Source organism: Apium graveolens, chromosome 8 (assembly GCF_009905375.1).
Source record: "Apium graveolens cultivar Ventura chromosome 8, ASM990537v1, whole genome shotgun sequence".
Classification (NCBI taxonomy): domain Eukaryota; kingdom Viridiplantae; phylum Streptophyta; class Magnoliopsida; order Apiales; family Apiaceae; genus Apium; species Apium graveolens.
Window position 1 is genome coordinate 157,391,665 of NC_133654.1, and position 6,000 is coordinate 157,397,664.

Below are 6,000 nucleotides of genomic sequence, written 5' to 3' on the forward strand. Positions count from 1 at the left end.
TAAAATTATTGAAACTACTCTATATAAATAAAAACAAATATTATAACAATAATATTCTGGTCAAAATTCGTTCAAATTTTAAATAAGATTCGAATTTACTTATTTTTTATATGAATATAAATCATTTCGGTATTAACGATGATAGGGAATAAATAAATCCTGATTACATAGTTAATATTGCATTATTTACACATGATTTGGGCTGCAAGGCCCAATAAGAAGATGTATGACATTCAGACCAAAAAGGTCAACACATTGATCAGGCCTGATGGACCAGATCAGGCCTGATGGAACAAAGAAGGCCCAAAACCCTGAATATTAATAAGAAGAAAAACAGCTATTAAGATAAGTCCTGATGGAAATATAAATCCTTGTAGATTGGCTTCCAAGGAACCTCATGGGATAAGGGATCAGCTTCCTACTTCCTAGGACTCCAAAGTCCATTCTAATTCAGAGACTTGACCACCAAGTCTCCTATACCAAGTCCAATTCAAGGACTCCCAACATCTATATAAGGGGCCTCACCCCACAGATCAGAACTATGTTTTTTGACTTGATCCTTGGCAATCAGCAAGGTACGTAGGCATCTTGTTAAGGCAGATCGAGTCACGAGATACAAGAGCAGTCAAATCGAGCCTCGAAACTCACGTTCCTTAGTAATAAATACAACACTTATATATCTTAGTATTTAATCCATAACATTTGGCACCGTCTGTGGGAAAGCACAATAATAATCATGGCGAGAACACGGAAAACAATTAGAGCTCTTGAGGAAGGAACACCATCGGGGACAACCCAAGTGATTTCGTCAACTGTGGAGATACCTCCTCATTCAACTTATGCAGCTACCCAAGGCGAAGCCCAGATAGGGGCAACTCAACCTCAGCCACAAGGGACGATTCCCTCGGCTATTCAAGGTATGAATCCCCAAGTTCAACAACTACATGCACCTGTGAATTCTCGACCCATCGAGTACGAATATTCAACTATTGTGACTACTAACCCCCCTTATGGGATGCCCCTTTACCCCGAGGTTGGAGGAAGTGGACATGCTAGACGGAGTGAAGCACGAGGGCGATCGCCCCCATACATACGAGGTTTGGCTCCTATCCCTGAGGATCAGGAATTTTCTGGTCCTTACACTGAGAGAGACTCCGAATCTTCGGATGATGAAGTAGCCCCAAGAAGGAGACGTGCTTGCAAAGAGCCAATGGTTGATGGTAGCCAACGTCCTCAAAGCACCCAAGGGACGAATCCCCAAGAAGTGCAGGAAAGGATCAGGGCTCACGAGGCTGAGATTCAGAGGCTGAAGTACGACTTAGAGGCACACCAGACCACCAGACCCCCAATACCTCCTAGGGGAGAAATCCTCCTCCTATCATAGACCTGGATAGTCCAACACAGAGAAGGGCTATTGTTCCAAGGGCTGATCCAAGCAATCTTCTCCCCCTTGGAGATCCTGATGATCCTACTCCGCCCTTCACTGAAGAAATAATGAATGCCCATATCTCAAGGAAGTTCAAGATGCCAACCATCAAAGCTTATGATGGTACGGGAGATCCCGCTAATCATGTTAGGACATTCTCTAATGTACTGTTGTTGCAGCCCGTGAATGATGCTATTAAGTGTCGGGCCTTTCCTCAAACCCTGTCGGGTATGGCTCAAAGGTGGTATAGTTGTTTGCCCCTAAACTCTATTGGGTCATTCAGAGAATTAAGTCAGGCTTTCATTAAACAGTTCATCAATGGGAGATTGCATGAGAAAAGTTCAGCATCCCTCATGAGCATTGTGTAGGGAGCAAAGGAATCCTTAAGAGACTACTTGAATCGTTTTACGAAGGAAGCTTTAAAATCCCGGACCTTGATGACAAGGTCGCAATGATAGCACTGCAACAAGGAACTAGGGATGAGTTTTTCAAGATTTCCTTGGCCAAACACCCCCCTGAAAGTATGTTGCAGCTCAAGGATAGGGCAGGGAAGTACATCAAGGTGGAAGAGAGCATGAGAAAGACCGTAGTGAATAATGAGTCCACTGGAGGCAAGAAGCGGAAAACTGACCTGGAATATATCGCTAAGGACAAGTATCCTAGAACTGAGAAAAACCATGATTCAACCCCCAAGAAGGGAGGACCTAGGCAAAAGTTCACTGATCTGAATGATGTGTATAGACTTCACTGATCTGAATGATGCATGCCCTAAGGACTATTTTCCGTTGCCAAGGATTGATACTTTGATAGATGCCACTGCTGGGAATGAGATGTTGAGCTTCATGGATGGATTTAGTGGATACAATCAGATTAAGATGCACAAGGATGACATTCTAAAGGTATCATTCATCACTCACTTTGGTGTTTATTGTTATCTTGTTATGGCATTTGGTCTTAAGAATGCAGGAGCCACCTATCAAAGGTTGGTAAATAAAATTTTTAAGGATCTTATTGGCAAGACTATGGAAGTCTATGTTGATGACATTTTAGTCAAGAGTCTAGTAAAGACTGATCATATAACCCATTTGAGGGAAGCTTTTGAGGTCCTGAGGTACCACAAAATGATGTTAAATCCTACGAAGTGTGCTTTCGGAGTAGGATCTGGAAATTTTTTAGGATTGATGGTCTCCAAGAGAGGGATCGAGGCCAACCCCGATAAAATAAAGGCAATCCTGGATATAGAGCCACCAAATACTGTCAAGGATGTTCAGAAGCTCACAGGAAGGATTGTTGCGCTGGGACGATTCATCTCCAAGTCAGGAGACAAGTGTTTGTCGTTCTTCAAGTCATTAAAGAACATTAAGGACTTTGTATGGAATGAGGAAAACCAGAAGGCATTCGAGGAATTAAAGAAATACATGGCCCAGGCTTCGTTGTTGGCCAAGCCAGCTTTGAATGAAGTTTTATACTTGTACTTAGCCGTTTCAGAGAGTGCCTTGAGCGCTGTATTGTTAAGGAGGAACTGAAAATCCAGAAACTCGTATACTACGTCAGCAAAATTCTGCATGGTGCTGAGTTAAATTATTCAACTATTGAGAAATTTGCTCTAGCCTTGGTAATGGCTTCAAGAAAGTTACGCCCATACTTTCAGGCTCATCAAATTGAGGTGCTAACAAGTCAGCCCCTGAGAAATATCATTCATACTCCCAAGGCTAGTGGGAGGTTGATCAAGTGGGAAATAGAGCTGGGAGAATTCGACATCAAGTATAAGCCACGAACGGCAATAAAAGCTCAGGCATTAGCTGACTTCGTGGTGGAATGTACCATACTCAACCAAGAAGTCGGGGGGCAGGAAGATACCATACCTCAAGACAAGGAAGTTGATAAGGGGGGCAAAGAAAAGGATGATAAGGAGAAAGAATATTGGGTTCTCTATTTTGATGGAGCATCAAAAACAAACTCAAGTAGAGCAGGTTTGGTTTTACAAAGCCCCGATGGGTTCTTGATTGAGTATTCCATGAAGTTAGACTTCCCGACCACGAACAATGAGGCAGAATATGAAGCTCTGATAGCTGGCCTCGGCCTAGCAGGGACACTTAGAGTCAAGAACTTAAAAGTCCATGGAGATTCGAAGTTGGTCGTATCCCAGGTAAAGGGAGAGTTTGAGGCAAGGGAAGATACGATGGCTAAGTATGTCCGCCTAGAAAGGGCTGTGATGACCCAATTCGATGAATGCCATGTTGAACACATTCCAAGGGAGGAAAATGCTAAGGCAGATGCATTATCAAAGTTTGTTTCATCTGAGATAGAAGAAAGTTCAGGAAGTGTATACTTTCGCGTTTTGAAGACACGAAGCATTGATGTTAAGCTTGTAGCTCCTATAGGCCTGGGGACGTCATGGATAGATCCCATTAAAGCCCACATTCAAACCAGTTGGTTGTCAAACGATGCTACTGAAGCACGGAAGTTAGCTGTTCGAGCACTAAGGTATTCTTTGATAGATGGGATTCTGTACAAAAGATCTTTTGTGGTTCCTTACTTAAGGTGTCTCAGGCCCGATGAGGCACGCTTGGCTCTTGAAGAAGTACATGAAGGTATTTGTGGGCAACACTTGGGGGGCAGGGCCTTAGCTCATAAGATAACCCGTTTAGGCTTCTATTGGCCAGAAATGATGGCTGATGCCAAAGAATATGTGAAGAAGTGTGACCGTTATCAGAAACATGCACCGGTCGTTAGACAACCCCCCGAGATGCTGACCTCTATCAACTCTCCCATCCTCTTTGCTATGTGGGGAATGGATATTCTGGGGCCTTTCCCCATGGCCACGGCACAAAGGAAGTTCCTGATTGTAGCCATTGATTATTTCACTAAGTGGATTGAAGCCGAACCCTTGGCCAAAATCACAACTAAGCAGGTTGCACAATTTCTGTGGGAAAATATTATGTGCCGGTATGAAATTCCCCACATCCTAGTCACTGACAATGGAACACAATTCAACAACGAGGAATTCAAGAAGTACTGTGAAGAAAATGAAATTGAGTTACGATTCACCTATGTGGCTCATCCGCAAGCCAATGGGCAAGCGGAAGTGGCAAATCGGATAATCCTGTATGGACTAAAGAAAAGGATCGAGAAGTCAAGGAATAACTGGGTGGATGAAATACTCCCAATACTATGGGCCTATAGGACTACCTGTAGAGTCATGACTGGAGCAACTCCCTTTATGTTAGCATATGGGGCAGAAGCAGTTGTTCTTGTAGAGATATCACATTCCTCCCCCAGGATTCAAGCCTTCAACACTAAGGAAAATGAGGAAGGGCAAAGGTTAGCCCTGGATTTAATTGATGAAGTGCGAGATGAGGCACATGCGAAGATAGTGGAATATCAGAAAAAGGCTTCGTTCTACTACAACCTAAGAGTTAAAGAAAGGTTTTTCAAACAGGGTGACTTAGTCTTGAGGAAGGTAGAAGCCTCTGGTGTAAGACAGAAAGGGAAGCTTGCCCCAAATTGGGAAGGGCCATACAAGGTCAAGAGTGTTCAAGGTAGAGGAACCTACAAGCTGGAGACTATGGACAGTTTTGAAGTCCCGAGAACTTGGCATGTAGAAAACCTGAAGGTTTACTATGTGTAAGGCGATTGAATATGATTCTCACTTGTCAAGATGACAAGAAGGTTGAAAAGCACCTTAAAGTTTTGCTTGCTTAGGATTTATATATTTTAGTTTTATTTTGAGGTTTATTAAGACTTGTGTAAGGGATGAATCCCAAACAATTTATGAAGTTCAGAAAGTTTTCGAAATATGTTCGAATCTCTACGGCAAGACAAGTAAACTAAATGCATGAAATGCAAGCATAAAATCCGATAAATAAAATAGATCAAATAAATATTACAAAAGTTTGATAAATAAAGTCTCAAAAATAAGATGAAGTAAACAAGCCACGCAGGGCTGGAAAAGCTCTAAGGAGCTGAGGTGCCATCGGCATCCATATCGTCATCCCCTCCGCTCTCGCTAGAAGTCTTTGTCATCTCGGAGGAGGAGGAAGAGCTGTCATCCTCAACAGGTCTGGAAGAAGACTCGGGAGGAGGAAGAAGCGGGTCTTGAGGGATGCGATCCGAGACCACTACTCGGGTACGAAACCTCTGCAGCAAAGACTCATCATCAGGGCAGACATAGTCCGCCGGGTTAATATTAGGACAAGCCTCGTTCACGGTCCCAAGGGCTGTGTCCCAACCAGTCCTGAAAAACCCTGGAAAGACTGAGTCATCCCTTATCCTCATGGACTGGGAAAACTCCTCCGAGTCCAGATAGTTATCTATAGCCTTATCCTTCTCGGCCCGAAGCACCACCAAGTCGGCGTTAGATTCTCCGAGTTCTTCCTCCTTACGCTTGAACTTCTTCTCTAGAGCAGCATACTTCTTCTGCTGCCTCCTGAGGGCATTGTCGGCCTTGTCAGAAGCCCTCTTCCATGACACAGCTTGCCTCACAGTGCCTTGAAAGTAGGCGTTAGACTGAAATGAAACAATAAACAAAGTGTAAGGCAAGTGAATGCTACAAGTAAGAAAGATAAAATTCA